The sequence below is a fragment of the Carica papaya genome, chromosome 9 (genome assembly GCF_054855325.1).
Source record: "Carica papaya isolate Zhongbai chromosome 9, ASM5485532v1, whole genome shotgun sequence".
NCBI classification, from domain to species: domain Eukaryota; kingdom Viridiplantae; phylum Streptophyta; class Magnoliopsida; order Brassicales; family Caricaceae; genus Carica; species Carica papaya.
The window spans coordinates 11,642,802-11,659,749 of NC_142317.1; the positions used below are offsets into that span (position 1 = coordinate 11,642,802).

Below are 16,948 nucleotides of genomic sequence, written 5' to 3' on the forward strand. Positions count from 1 at the left end.
AGGTACGGTGGCAGCACCACACTTCGGAAGAGGTGATGTAAGAGTTGAAAAGTGAGATAAAAGAGAAGTTCCCAGACCTATTCGAAAAAAATTTAAGGGACCAAATTTTATAAGTTTGGGGGAATATAACACCCTGCTCACCATTGCACTAAATTTTTATATGAAAATCATTTACTTGATCCTTAAGACCACTTGAAGTCATTTAAATTTATCTTGTTTTATATCATATTTCATAATTTAAATTTGTAATTTTAGTTTAATCAGATTTTGTTATTTTATTTATTATTATTATTATTTTATTTTATTTTATTACATTGTTTATTTTAAAATAATTTTTAGGAGAAAAATAAAAAATGGGGCAAAAATCACGCAAAAAAATGCCCATAGGAGAGGCTCGCCTGCGCGGGTGCAGTGCATGTGCACGTGTGACCAGTGTTGGATGCGCACACTATCACATGCCCCATTTTCATGAGGCGTGGGTCCAGTTTGCATACGTGTCCCATCGCGCGCAAACAAGCTAGTTCGTAAGCGCGCGAATAGGGCCAGGCGCCATACACTCTGTGCGCGCACCGTCCGCGCAGTAGGCCTAGGCAAATAGGCCTACTCGTAGCGCCCTACACGTTGTAGGCACTAAGCGTGACAAGATAGGCCAGCACCCATAGGCTAGGCCTGTAACACGCAATCAGCCTAGTGAGGTTCATTGTCGCCTCGGGCAATGTGTTATCACCCTCTTAAGCGTCGTGCATCGCCTTGGGCAGTGTGTCGATGACTTGGGTGGAGAGCCGCCGTGGGTGGAGGATTCTTCCTCTATTTTTTGCACCATTGTTACATCACGTCAAATCACTCATCTTTCACTCAACTTTTTCTCTCCTCACCAGATTTTGCCACTTACAACAAATCAAATAGTCCCCATTTTCTATAAATAGGGATTTTTTTCTTCTACTTTCCCCATCACTTCCATTTCATTCTTCCATCTTCCAAGAGCTTAGAGAGAGAGGGAGTGATTGAGAGAGAGAAGGAGAAAAGAAGAAGAAGATAGGTGTCTGAAAACTTCAAGATTTTTGTAAGGAATTTAGCATTTCCTTAAACATCTTAAGGAGTATTTCTAGAAAATCAAAATTATGAAATTTGTGTTTTGTGTTTTATATATTTTATGTTTAACAAAGTGATTTGTTCTTGATTTCAAGCATGCTATGCAATTTTATAGTCACTTGATGATATGTAAATTAAATAATATGAATCCGATGATAATTTCTGAAATATATATATATATATAAGAAAGAAAGAGAAGGGGAATGAGCCTGAATGGTATGATAATTATATGTTTTTGTATTGACATGTATGCATCAAATGTCTCATTAGGCTTTTTATCTCTGAGGGGTTTCTCTTTTTCCCTCCCCCATCTGGTCTGAAAAAATGTGAAAGGATCGCTCCCTGTGGATGACTGCATATCCTCTAACGAGAACGGTGATGCGAATATCTATTAGGGGTCACCTTTGGCTAAGTACTGCTGTGACTATAGAATATTTGATAGGACCATTGTGGTTGGTATAACCGTGGTCATAGATCGTACAATGGTTTGGCAAGCCAGAAATGTGCCTGAGTAAATTGTCGTTATATATTTGATTTGGTCATTCCACATGGGTAATCAAAAATCTGTATCTGTACTCAAAGATGGAAGTCGGAATGACTTCGCGAAGCATGATACGAAAATCTGAGCATTTCATGATTTATTTGATTTTCTCTATTGTTAAGTATGATGTTTAATTTTATTGTTGTGATTATGATATGATGGATATGATGTTTTTTTTAATAAATAAATTATTTTTATAAAGTAAGAAACCCGAGGTGACCTGTTGGCAAGTATTAATGATATAATTATTAACTTTTAAAACCTTACGATGTCATTTTAGTACTATTTTTCTTACTGAGTATATAGAACTCACCCTTTCTATGCCCTCTTGTAAGATAAGAAAAATAGTGAGGAACCGATCGCTGACCTACCCCTTCAAGTCTATGAGGATTTTGTGGATCCACAAACCTTGAGTGCATGACTTGTTCCGCACTCTGATGAGTCCAATCGCATAGTGAAAGAAGTGGCCTTTTTTGTGTTTTTTATATTTTGTATTTTTTTACCACTTCTGGCCTTAGTTATATATATATATATATATATATGTAACTGGAAGTCAAAAATTTTGGCAAGGGATTTGTACTAATTTGCTTCGTTGTATACAATTTTTATCATGCACTCTTACGGCATAAGAGTGTCAGATACAACAATAGATTATGAGTGCATAAGAGATAAATGTATGCAACAAAATAAATAATTGCAATCTCTTATAAAATAATAATAAAGTTCCATACAATACTGAGGCAAAAATAAAATTAATTATAAGCCTCTACAAAAGATGGACTCATCACAGTGTGAGACAATTATGCACTCAGAAAAGTTCACGAGTCCATGGGATCCTCAAAGGTTTTAAGGGGTAGGTTAACGATCGGTTCCTCACTAGTTTCCTCATCTCGAGGGGGGCATCGAAAGTGGTGAATTTCATATACTCAGTAAGAAAAGTAGTATTTAATTAGCATTATAAGATTTTAAAAGTAATTAAAAGTACTATCGTTACATACCATCAAGAGTCATGTCAGTGTTCTTTATTTATTATGAAAACGATTTATTTAATAAAGAAAATATCAAGTCAAAGTTATATCATGTCAATCAAATCAATCATGCTGAAAATAAAAAAAAAATCAAACAAATCATTATATGCACTATTTTTCATTTTATTCTTCGCACGAGGTTATTTTGACTTCTATCTACTAAGAGCAATACAGATTTTCGACTACCCATATGGAATGACAAATTTATTTTATATTATATCAGCAATTTGCAGCTTGCTAAACCAACAACACATTTATGGTTTTCTAAACCATGATACGATCTATGACCACGGCCGTGCCAACCATAATGGTCCTATATGTTAACTATGGTCACGGCTATACTTTGCCTAAAGTGACTCCTACTATCATATTACGTCACCACTCTCGTCAGAGAGTATGCCGTCATCCATAGGAAATGATCCTCTCACATCTTTTCAGACCAGACTGGAGAGAAACAAAAATTTCTTATAGATAAAAAGCCTAATGAAATACTTTATGAACCATGCATGCTGATGCCAATTCATATTTCTCATGCTTAAACATCACTTTTATTTCTTCACCATTATATAATGTCTCATGCATCAACATTTATCCCAAACAATTAATCATCCAAATTGGACATGCAATTAATTGATTTACATATGTTCGTAAAACATGCAATTAACAATGTAAATCATTTCATTTAAGCATATAAAATAAATCATGCAACCATTTAATTTAACTTCGTTTATTTTAGTCTAGAAATACTCCTTAAGATGTTTAAAAGTAATAACTAATTTCTTACCAAAACCTTGGTGTTTCCTATGCCTTTTCTTCTTCTTCTCCTATCCTTTTCTCTCTATATCACTCCTTTCTCTAAAACCCTTTGGTGGATGGAAGAATGAAGTAGAAATGATGAGGAAATGGTGGAGTGAGGATCCCTATTTATAGAAAATGGGGATCACTAGATTTACGCAAAGTGGTAAAATCTGGTGAAGAGAAAAAAAATAAGATGAAATGATGAGATGTGACAACCGACAGATGTGACCGACAGATAGATGATGCGATGTGATGGTGGTGCAAAATATTGGAGGCATGTCCGCCCAAACGACAACGACACGTCACCCAAGCGGCGGCAGGAGACCGCCCAAGCCAACGATATGCCACTCAACTGGCAACACATGCTGCCCGAAGTAGTGCCCACTGCCCTAGCCTGCCGCGCACTCTAGGCCTACTGTGCACAGGCCTATTGCGCGCAGGCCTCCTACGTGCAAGCCTATCCCACACAAGCCTACTACATGCAGGCCTACTGTGTGAACAACATGCACATAGGGCAAGTGGAGCTGCACGCTCATCTGTGAATAATGGGACACGCGCAGACCATGCCTCGCATCCTGTGCGGATGAGATGTGCGCATTGGTGCACGTCCTGTGCTACCCGCGCGCGTGCAGGATTCTTCCTACGAGCATTCTTGTGGGATTTTTCACCATTTGTTTCCTCCACTTTCTTTTGAAATCTTTTTAATTAATTTAAATATAAATCATCAACGAATAAATAAAATAAAATAATTTCAATAATTATTTGAATCAAATAATATGTACATAAAATATGAAATTCATTTAAAATTCAAAATACAAAATATCAAAGAGTTTAAATGACCTTAGGGCCTGAATAAATAGGGGTTCACATTACAAATTAAGCATAAAGGTTTTTGGGGTGTTACATTCCCCCCACCATAGAAAATTTGGTCCCCTAAATTTGTAATGAATAGGTTAAGAAACTCTCTCACATTTCGTTCTCCAACTCCCATGTCACCTCCTCCGGAGTATGGTATTGCCACTACGCCTTCACCATTGGAATCCTCTTATTGCGCAACCCTTGTTGGTCCAATCAAGAATTTTCACAGAGAGCTCCTCATATGTAATATCAGCTTGAACCTGCATTTCTTGGTGAGGAATGATGTGAGAAGAGTCGAGGTGATATCTTTTGAGCATGGAGACAAAAAAAAATCATTCAGGCCCGCAAATTCTTGTGGCAGAGCAAGGTGGTACAACATGAGTCCAACATGTTCCACGATCTAAAAAGTTCTCACATAATGAGGGCTCAGCTTACCTTTTTTACCAAACTGCATTTTTCCTTATAAGGAAAGATATTAAGGAAGACTTGATCGCCAATAACAAATTCTAGGGTCTTCTACAGTTGTTGGTGTAGCTTTTCTAGCGACCCTAGGCGATGGCTAAGTTCCTTCGAATGATGGTGACTTTGTCGATAGTCTCTTGGATATAATTAGGTTCTAAATAATGCTGGTTCCCAACGTGGAAAAACGGCAAGCCTACCATACAGGGCTTTATATGGAGCTATGTCGATACTTGAATGATAACTATTGTTATAAGAAAATTCACACAAAAAAGATACTCATACCAATTATCACCAAAGTCAAGGATACAAGTGCGTAACATGTCTTCTAGTATCTTGATAGTACGTTCAGACTGGCCATCGGTCTGGGGATGATAGGTAGTACTGAAGTAAAATTTTGAACCAAGTGCTTCTTGAAAGCTGTCCAAGAAATGAAAGGTGAACCGAGGATCTCTATTTGATACAATGGATGAGGGAACGTCATGGAGTTGAACGATCTCGTCGACATAAAGACAGGCTAATCTTTTAGTGGAATATATGGTTCTAATTGGTAGGAAATGGGTGGTCTTGATCAATTTGTCACTAATGACCCATATTGCATGCGACTAGAACAGGTTCTAGGCAAACTGGTGATAAAGTCTATGGTTACATGCTCCCACTACAATTTCGAAATAGAGAGGCCTTACAAGAAACCACTGAATCTCTGGTGTTCAACCTTAACTCCCTAGTAAGTAAGGCATCGGGAGACATAGTCTGTAAAATCCCGCCCATTACTGTGTTAAAATGATTTGGAAACTCTATTTATTCGGGCCTTTACCACCCTAAATTTAAATAATTTACACCATTCTCGAGATCCATAATTTTAATCTAATTTTATTTTTATTTTTATTTATTTTATTTTACTATTATTTTTATTTTATTTATTTTATTTTACTATTATTTTTATTTTTATTTATTTTATATTAGTTTGTTTTATTTCAAAAGAAAAAATTAGAAAAAATCGAAAAAACGACGAAACAGGAGAAAATTGACTCGCGGGAGAAAACTGACTCACAGGAAAAAATCCTGTGGGAAAACAGGTTTGCCCGTGCGAGTGCTGTGCAATGCGCGCGCGCACGCCCATCTGCACGCTAGCACATCCCCTTTGCAAGCATGCACGTATGCACGCGCAGGATGTGCGCACAGTGCGCACGTCCCATCTGCGCGCATGGTGCAAGGTCAGGACCTACGAGTGTGTCCTGTCGCGCGTAGAGGGGCCATCCATGCATCACTTCGCGCACGGACTGGCGCTACACACTATGCGCGTGTCGTCCGTTCTATAGCCATGTGCGGACAGGCCCTGCATGGACAGGCCCTATGCGCCTAGGGCCTACGCGCAATAGGCCTGCGCACGCGGCGCCCAATATGCTGAGGCCCTCCGCGCGTGACAGCAGGCCTTTATGCCTCCAAGCTAGCCTACAACGCGCTGGCCGGGCTTTGCCACCTCGGGCAGAGCTCTGCCACGGCCTTGGGTGGCACGCCGCTGCCGTCGATGGATGAAATTTTCCTTCCTCATTTTTTCATGCCAAGAATCTTTTGCTCCTCTCTCTTCACCAAAATTTGCCACTTGATGTGAATCTAACGGTTTGAAAATTCTATAAATTGCCCTTCCCCTTACCTTCCTCTCCACACTTCTATTTCTTCCATTTTTAAAGATTTATAGAGAGAGAGATAGTAAAATATTGAAAGAAGAATAAAAAGAAAGGAAAACGGTGAAGGAGAAAACATCAAGGTTTCGGTAAGAAATCTGGTATTACTTTCGAAGTCTTATGAAGTATTTTTAGATAAGTAAATTTAATATAATAGTTATTTTATCTATTTTGCATGCCTCTATATTCAAATGAGTCGAATTGTTTGATTTTCACGCATGCTGTGTGATTTACTGACACTTGGTAAATTTGCATGTGATAAATGTAATATGCAGATCGTGATAATAAAAAAAATAAAATAAAATAATAAAGAAAAAAGTATAATGAAGCCTGTATGGTCCGATGTATATCTGTATTGACATGTATATTAGATCAAGTGTCTCGTTAGACTTTTTATCTCTGAAGTGTATCTGTTCTCCTTACTCTTCGGGGTATCTGTTTTCTCCTCCCCTATCTGGTCTGAAAAGATGTAAGAGAATCACTCTTAATGAATGACAGTGTGCCCTCTGACGAGAGTGGTATCGCACTATCTATAGGGGTCACCTGTGGCTAAGTAATGTCGTGACTATAGATTATCTGTTAGGACCACTATGGTTGGTACGGTCGTGGTCATAGATCATACCATGGTTTGACCAGCTGGAAGTGGGCCTAAAACAATTATCGCATATGTATCTGATCTTGTCATTCCGCTTAGGCAGTTGGAAATCTGCATCTGTATCTTCCATTAGAGATGGAAGTTTGTAATGACTTCAAGAAACATGACACAAAAAATCTTAGCATTTCATAATTTATTTGATTTTCTTTATTATTTAGCATGATATATGTATATTTGATTTTCTGTGCTAACGTACTATTTTAATATTCAAATAAATAATTTTTTTCTAATGATGAGTTAGTTAAACAAGGAAACTAATCAGTAAGATAAAATAATAAATTTTTAAAATCTTATGATGTTAATTTAATACTGTTTTCCTTACTGAGCATATGGAACTCATTCTTTCCATTCCCTCCCCATATGAGGAAGAAAATGAGGAACCACAGGTAAACCTACCCTTAGAAGTCTATGAGGATCCCATCAAGTCTGTGTGCATGTCTGTTCCCGCACTCTGATAAATTCCAGTAGCATAGTGAAAGAAGTGGCAATTATGTTTTATATTTTGTAACCACTTTTAACCTTAGTGATGTATATATTTGGAACCATATATTTGTATCTGTAAAGGATTTGTTAAGGTCTTGATTGCGCTTCATAAATATTATCATGCACTCATTATTCTAAATCTGTATCTAACACCTAATTATCTTAACTGACACTTAGGACGTCACATAATCGATAATATCTTTCTTCATTCCAGACCACCAATTTGATGCTTCAGGTCCCCATACATCTTAGTATCTCTAGGGTGAATGAATAATTTGGAGGCATGGGCAGCCTTGAGAACATTTGTCCTAACAGCAGCAGGGACCCAAATACGATCTCAAAATCTGCACAATCTATCATCAGTGAGCCTGAAATCAAGAAATTCATCATAAGTAAACTTACTCAAAATTTTGGTTATTTTTGGGTCAGTGGACTAACCTTCCTAAATCTTCATGAAAAGATTCGGCAAAGCTCGAATCTGGATGAAGTAGGAACCATTGCCATAATGGTTGGTTGAGGCGGAATGCCTACATAACAACAACTAACTTCCAATTGGAGGCCAAGGTTTAGGCCAACAAAGTGGATTTCTTCCGGCTCAGAGCATCAATAACTCCATTACCTCTATTGGGATGGTAGATGATCTTAAAGTCATTGTCCTTTAGGAGGTCCATCCAACATCTATGTCTCACGTTCAGTTCTCTCTGCAAAAATATATACTTCAAATTTTTGTGGTCAATAGATATTTAAAATATCTTACCATACAAATATTGGCACCATATCTTCAAAACAAAGACTATGTCCGCTAACTCCAAGTCAAGGTGGGAAAGCTATACTCATGGGGCTTCAATTGTTTGGATGTATAAGCAACTACTTGACTATGTTGCATCAAAGTACAACTCAAACCCATGTGAGATGCATCATAATAAACCTAAAATCTTTCAGTATTATCGGGGAGGATCAACACCAGAGCAGAGGTGAAATGATACTTAACTCAGTAAAACTTTCATCACATTCATAGTTCCAAATATAAGGTATATCTTTCCTGGTGAAACAGGTCAACGGAGCTGCAATCTTGGAAAATCCATCGATGAATCGCTAGTAATAACCTATCAAATCTAGAAAACTACATACCTCAGCGACATTTGTTGGCGGGTTCCAGTTTATCACTATTTCAATTTTGGATGGATCCACAGAAATTTTTTCGCCAAAAATTATGTGGCCAAGGAAGGAGACTCAATCCAGCCAAAAAGAGCGCTTGCTAAACTTAACATACAGATGGTTCTGGCGAAGAGTTTCCAATACTCTAGACAAGTGAACTACGTATCCTTCATGGCTCTTAGAATCTACTAGAATGTCATTAATAAACACGATGACATATCGATCCAGTGCATGCCAAAAAACTCTATTCATAAGATCCATATAAGTAATAGAGGTATTAGTTAGTCTAAAAGGCATAACCTTGAATTCGTACTGACCGTACCAGTATCAAGGCAGTTTTTGAAATATCTTCTTCTTTGACCATCAACTAATAGTTCCCTGATTTGATATCAATCTTCGAGAAGACCATAGCACCTTGCAATTGATCAAAGAGATCATCAATATGAGACAAATGATACTTATTTTTCATCGTTACACAGTTGAGCTCTTTGTAATCTATGCATAATCAAAGGGAGTCATCTTTCTTCTTCAAAAATAACATTGGGGCACCCTAAGGGGAATGACTAAGACGAATAAACTTTTGACCAAAGTTCGAAGAGTTGGTTTTTCAATTCCACGAGCTCAGTATGACTCATTCGATAGGTAGGTTTTAAAATAGGTTGTGTTCAAATGAACAAATCAAAAAAAAATTCTATCTCCCGTGGGACGAGGTAGACCAAGTAGATCCTCCAGAAAGACGTTCAAAAAATTACAAATAGTAAGAATGGTGTATATAGCAGGATCAACATCCATATTCTTGTTTATTCAAATGTTAAATAATAGCAAAACTAATTTATAGATTTTTATTTCATTTTTGATGATCGCGAAGTTACAATCTTACTTTTACAGTTAATGATTACCTTATACTTCTCTAACCAATCTATTCCTAAGATAACATTAAACCTTGAAAAATCTGAAAGTATAAGGTCTACTAACAGTTCTACTCCTAAAGTTTTTATTTTACAATTTTTATACACACAATGAGTTTCTAATAAACCTGTAAAAATATTTTCTACTGCTATTACTTTATTTAAAGGTTCAGGCCTAATGCCTAATTTACAAGCAGATGAACAAAAAATAAAAGAGTGGTTAACACTTGTATCAATGAGAGCTCGGGCAAAAATGTCATGAATAGAAAGCATACCCTAGATAAGAATAGGAGTGGTGAGGACACCGGGTTCATCAAAGTGGTAGACACAACCCTGGGCTATTAGTTTGGCCATTTCCTTCAGCCACTAGGCACAGTCTTTAACAAAGTGTTGAGTGCTTCGATACTTGTAGCTGGCATTTTTTAAACACTGACAAGGTTGATCACCATGCAAGCGATCAAAATGCTGACATGGTTGAGTAGGTCGGGCAGGGTGTCTAGTAGGTGGAGGCAGAGTAGGGAGAGGGGCAACTCGGGATCATTTATCAAGATGGCTATTAACTCGGTCCAACAATCTTCTTCTTGGTTGTTGGAGTTGGTGTTGTTGGGTATGAACTTAGTCGATGCATTGATACCAAGTCAAGATGAGGTCTTCGGCCAACTAGGCATGTTTCAGCACCTCGGTATACGAGATGGGTCTCAGCATCGTAACCTAGTCTTAAATGTTGGCACAAAGGCCCTTTAAAAACTTTATAGCCTTATGACTCTCAAGGGTGACCATTAGTGGGGCAAACCTAGACAGCTAGACAAATTTAGTTGCATACTGGGCAACCGTCAAGTTTTCATGGCGGAGGTTGTAGAATTCCTCCTCCTTCTCTCGGACATAGACTGGGAAGAAGTTTTTAAAAAATGCATCCATGAAAACCTCCCAAGTAGTTGGGATAGGTAGGACTTCCTTTTTAAACCGCCATCAATATTTGGCTTCACCGGTTAGCATGGAGGTTGCTAAGGAAACCTCTTTGTTCCTCGGTTAGGTCTAAGATAGAGAAAATTTTCTCTATCTACAGGATCTAGGCTTCAGCTACTAAGGAGTCGGGACTTCCTTGAAAATGAGGTGGATTAAGCTTCCTAAATTCTGCTATATTGTAGGAGATAGACCTCTCATCTAGGCAGTAATTAGAGGCAGGAAGCTGTTGACAAGGATTGGCTTGGTTTTGGCCTACGGTTGCAGTTAAACCTTAGATGGCTCAAAAGATTTCAGTAAACTCGGCCCTGGTTGGATGATCCTGGGCCTCAAGTCTTTTGGTACGCTCTACAGAAGGTCTTCCTCGTGTCATTCCTACAAAAAAAAAGGAAGACACGAGTTAGTGGTATAGTTTTAAAAAGAAGACATATCCTAAGTATCTTAGAAGGGTTTTCTAACTATAGCCTTACATGTAAAGAATTATTCTAAATAACTGCTCTGATACCATTTGTGACACCCTAAATGTAATTAAAACATAAGGGCACCATATACAGAAACCGATTATGAGTGCATAATAAATAAATATATGCAGCGGATTAAATAATTACAATCATTTACAAAATAATAATAGAGTTTCATATACTGAGGAAAAAATAAAAATAATTACAAACCTCGACAAAAGATGGACTCATCAAAATGTGAGATAATCATGCACTCATAAAATTTCATGGATTCAGGAGATCCTCAAAGGCTTCAAGGGGTAGGTTTGCGATCAGTTCCTCACTATCTTCCTCATTTGGAGAGTAGAATGGAAAGGGGTGAATTTCATATACTCAGTAAGAAAAACAGTATTTAATTAACATCATAAGATTTCAAAGGTAATAAAAAGTACAATCATTACTTACCATCAAGAGTCATGTCAAGGTTCTTTATTTATTATGAAAAAAAATTATTTAATAAAGAAAACATCAAGTCAAAGTTATATCGTGTCAATCAAATTAATCATGCTAAAAATGGATAAAATCAAATAAATCATGATATGTACTGTTTTTTATTTTATCCTTCGTACGAAGTTATTCCTATTTTCATCTACTGAGAGCAATACGAATTCTCGACTAACCATGTGAAATGACAAATTTATTTTATATTATATTACAAATTTACGGCATACCAAACTAATAGCACATTTATGGCTTGCCAAATCATAACACGATCTATGACCACAGTCATGCCAACCACAAAGGTCCTACATGTTGACTATGGCCACAGCCGTACTTCACCAAAAAGGACCCCTACTACATATCGTGTCACCACTCTCGTCAAAGGGTATACCGTCAGCCATAGAGAAAGGTCATCTCATGTCTTTTTAGACCAGATTAGGGAGAAAATGAAGCCCCTCAGAGATAAAAAACCTAACGAAACACTTTATGAATCAAGCATGTTGATACTAATACATATTTCTCATGCTTAAACATCACTTTTATTTCTTTACCATCATACAATGTCTCATGCATCAACATTGATCCCAAGTAATTAATCAACCAAATTGGACACGAAATTAATCGATTTACATATCTCATAGCCACACCTCTCTTAAAGGGAGTGTCCGGAGCACACTATATTTTACATTTAGCTAAATAAAATATAACAAGCTTTCATTAATAAAAAAATGCATAAACATTACATCCCATGATATATGTACATTAGATACATGCAAAACGAGACTTAAAATTTTTTTTCCTTCTTACATTATAAAGAAAAAGTACAAAGTAGTAACCTGAGTCTTATAGAGCCTAACTTGCAAAAGACTTCTCTGCTGTTATCGCTTACTCCTGAACGGGTCTCTGTAGGATCTGAAAATGATGAGGGAGTGAGATACACAATCTCAATAAACAGATACCATGATACATAGCGTAATACATGCAATATATAAAGCTTTCACATACATTAAAACATATATCTTATACATTTGCAAATAATAGATAATTGAATAAGAAAACAGATAACTAAATCATCACATTCACTTGGCTACAGTGTACAATGAGCTATACTACATCACCATTATGGAGGGTCATTCACATCTTCCTACTTTCATGAATGCATAGGTGCACAATTAACACTTAATACATCCCCATGCACCTGAAAAAGGAACAGTTATACATGGGCACACAGAAGCCTAGCATCATGCAGGTGCTTTCAAAACGGCTTACCTCAATAACGATCAATGCATACATATAAAAACCACTTTCTAAAACATATGGGTAAAATAACACTTAAAACACAATAGCCCTTTCGCAAACACTTGCACTTTATATATGAAAATACATATAAAACACTAATGAAAACACTTGAAAACTATATATGCTATGTGATCACAATATCCACTTACCTTAGGTCCTACGCAACCTTGATTTGGTTAGAGTCCCCTCTTACACAAGCTCTAATCACTTTAATCAATTTGACAAAATTTTCCCTTATAAAACCTTTAAATTTCTCGATTGACGCGGGTAAAGTCTCCTCTTATGAAAACCTTAATTTTCTGTTTCAAATGGGCAGAGTCTCCGCTTAGTTTATCTCAATTTTCTAAAAAAAAATTGGCAGAGTCTCCTTTTAGGAATATTGATAATTTTTAATCCAAAAATAACCTCTTCATATGAAAATTACATTTTTAAGAAAAGGAGGTTTAAATGAGGTTACCTTAACTCTAATAGAGTTCCGACTTAATTTAGAGCCTTTTTCTCCCAAAAATTTGGCTAATTCGAGGATGTTTTTGAGCTATTTCTAACCTCAAAAATATCCTTCCCAAAATTTAAAAACTAACCTCAAAATTTCAATAGAAATAGAATACAATTGATGGAGAGAACTTACCTTAAGCTCACAGGTTCCCTTATGCTGGTTATGAGCTTTCTTCCTCTTTTTATCTCATTTATTTTGGTTTCTTCCATCCTATCCCTTCTTCTCATAATTTGGGTGGAATTTCTTCAAGGAAAAACTCCCAAATTCCTTCAAATTCCCACACTTCTCTTAGGTAGGCTCCTTTTTTTCTCTTTTTTCTTTTACTCTCTCTCTATCTCTCTCTTTTCCCTTTCTAAATATGCTCTCCTTCACTCCAGAATGCATTTCCCATCTCCCCACCCCTATTTATAGGGGATGAAAGCCCAAAGGGTTGGCCAAATGGGGTTTAGGTGGTAAATGGTGAGGTTGCCACCTCAATTCCTCAAGTTTTTCCATTTTTCTCTTTTTTCCCTCTTCCTTCACTCTTAAGTAATTCTAGAATATTCCATCCTTATTTAAACACCACACACATCCTTATCCTCCTTCTAGGAGCTTCCATACTAGATTTGGGCCCTATTCAAGTTGTTTTGGATTACCTTAGGCCCACCTACACCCGCAAGGCCCACAATGTCACTTCATGCACATGCCTTCACTTCAAAACTCGATAACTTGCTCAATTCTTAATTGTTTTGGGAAATCTTATGCTTTTGTGTTCTTTTAGAAGGCAGCTATCACATTATTTTTTTTTGGGCTTCATTCAAGTCCATTTGGCCCATTTATGTCCCAATACCCAAAAGGTCAAAACTATCTTCAATGCGCATGCCTCTCGGGTTTGACCTCATTTCTCCAAATTTTTCTTCTATGGACATTTTTCTTTTTGCCAACTTCTTCCTTAATGTCTTCACTATTCCTCATTCAAAGTTGAGTCTCAAATTCGATGTAGTTTGGTTTTGGTATACAAATCAACCCAAAAGGGTCAATTAGGGCTTCTTAGGAAATTTCCTCCCTCACATGAGGGATTTCCCTCTCGATTCTTCACCCGACTATTTTATTATGTTCTCAAAGTACTTTCTTACCTTTTATGATATTTTTTTAGTCTCGAGAAGCATTCCTGGATCTAGAAAACTTAGTTTCCTCTATTGAGAGAAAATTTTTCTTAAGGGATTTCGGCTATCTGAATCTTATCATTTTCATTTTGTTTGGCTTAAAACTTGGTAAGTAACTTAAATTATGATTCTAATCACATACATACATACAATCATGCCTATCATATACTCGAGACAAGCTTAGGGGAGAGTTAGGTTATCACATCCTTGCCCCCCCCCAAATAAATTTGGTCCTCTAAATTTGTACCTACTAGGATTCTTCAAATAGGTGCGGGTACTTGGTCTTCATCTCTTCCTCTGGCTCCCAAGTGTCTTCCTCTATTGAGTGATGTTTCCATAGAACTTTTTCAAGGGGAATCACCTTGGATCGAAGTACTTTCTCTTTTCGGTCCAAAATTTGTATAGGAACTTCAATATAGAAAACGTTGTCTTGTAATGGAAGAGGTTCTTACCTTATAACATGTGATGGATCCAGTTGATATTTCTTCAACATGGATACGTGGAATACATTATGTATATTTGTTAATTCTAGTGGCAATACTAATCTGTAAGCAACTGCTCTGACCTTCTCCAAGATCTCAAATGGTCTAATAGACCGGGACTCAGCTTCCCTTTCTTCCGGAACTGCACAATCTCCTTAATTGGAGAAATCTTCAAGAATACATGGTCGCCCACTTCGAATTCTAAGCCCCTTCTTCTGTTGTCTACATAGCTCTTCTGTTGACTCTGTCCAGTCAGGAGATGCTTCTTGATCAGCTTAATTTTTTCAGTCGTTTCTTCCACCATCTATAGTCCAAGTACCTTCGTATCTCCTACTTCTTCCCAAGAAATAAGTGATCTACAAGGTCTTTCGTATAACGCCTCTTATGGTGCCATCTGGATACTAGCTTGATAATTGTTATTATATGCAAACTCGATCAAAAAAAGATAGTCCTCCCAGTTTTTCCCCAAGTTGATCACACATGCTTGCAACATGTCCTCCAACGTCTGTATGGTGTGCTCTGATTGACCCGTCTGAGGGTGGAAAGTTATACTAAAAGATAACTTGGCTCTCATTGCTTTTTATAAGCTCGTCCAAAATCTCGATGTAAATCGGGGATCTCGATTAGAGACGTTGTCACTGGAATGTCATGCAGCCTTACGATCTCCCTTATGTAGAGCCTAGCTAGCTTGTTTAACGAATCACTAATCTTAATAGTAAGGAAGTGAGCTGACTTTGTTAAGCGATCCACAATCACCCATATGGCATCATGATTTGATCTGGTCTTAGGTATTGCTAAGTGTTTTTTATCTTTTGTGCTACACCAGACTGTATCCAAATGTTGGCGAGATATCCACCTATTCTCTTGAGTTGAACGTTTAGGTCTAGCTTCTAAAACTCCTCTAACAATCTCCATTAAGATGTCATCAAGTGAGCCAAAGTGCATGAACTTTTCCTCCTTAATGCATCTGCAACCATGTTTCCTTCGCTTGTATGATATAGTATCTTACAGTCATAATCTTTAAATAAATCCATTCATTTTCTCTAGCGCATGTTGAACTCCTTCTGAGAGAATAAGTACTTGAGACTCTTGTGGTCATTATAAATTTCAAAACTTTCTCTGTACAGATAATGTCGCCAGATCTTTAGGGTGAATACTATGGTTGTCAGCTCTAAATCATGGGTAGGATAATTTTGTTCATGATTTTTGAGTTGTTTAAAAGCATATGCCACGACCTTCTCATGTTGCATCAGAACACATCTCAACCCTTATTTTGATGAGTCACTAAATATAAAAAATCTACTAGTATCGTTAGGAATTGTCAGTATTGGAGCTGTTGTTATCTACTTCTTTAATTCTTAAAAACTTTCCTCACACTTACTGTTCCATTCAAACTTCACATCTTTTCTGGTGAGTTGTGTTAATGGAGCAGCTAACTTAGAAAATCCCTCTACAAATCGTCTGTAGTATCCAGCCAACTCAAAAAAGCTTTGAATTTCTATTACTATCGTTGGCCTCTTCTAATTCACTGCAACTTCTAACTTGCCTCGGCCTACTAAAATCCTTTCTTTAGAAACTATATGCCCGAGGAATGAAACCTCTATTAACCAAAACTTGCATTTCTTAAATTTAGCATACAACTTCTTTTATTGGAGTATTCTAAGCACTGTAGTCAAATGTTCCACATCTTCAGCTTTGCTCTGTGAATAGATTAATTGTCATCAATGAAGAATATGACAAACTTATATAGGAACTGCTGAAATACTCTATTCATGAGATCCATAAAAGGTTGCAGGGGCATTTTTTAGACCAAAAGGTATGACTAAGAATTCATAGTGACCATACATGGTCCTAAATACCGTCTTGGAAATGTTTTCTTTCTTAATTTTAAGCTGGTGGTACCCAGAGCGTAGATCAATCTTCGAGAATACTTATGCTCCTTATAGTTGATCAA

The 16,948-nt window shown here is 37.0% G+C and overlaps 1 long non-coding RNA gene across 1 annotated transcript; it reads right to left on the reverse strand.

Annotated features, from left to right (window-relative positions):
• Window positions 1-12,177: 12,177 nt before the first annotated feature.
• On the reverse strand, window positions 12,178-14,283 carry LOC148239858 (uncharacterized). The gene is made up of 2 exons (XR_015816366.1): window positions 13,500-14,283; window positions 12,178-12,484 (listed from the first exon to the last, which is right to left on the reverse strand). It is a non-coding gene; the product is annotated as an uncharacterized LOC148239858 (long non-coding RNA).
• Between the last annotated feature and the right edge of the window lie 2,665 nt (window positions 14,284-16,948).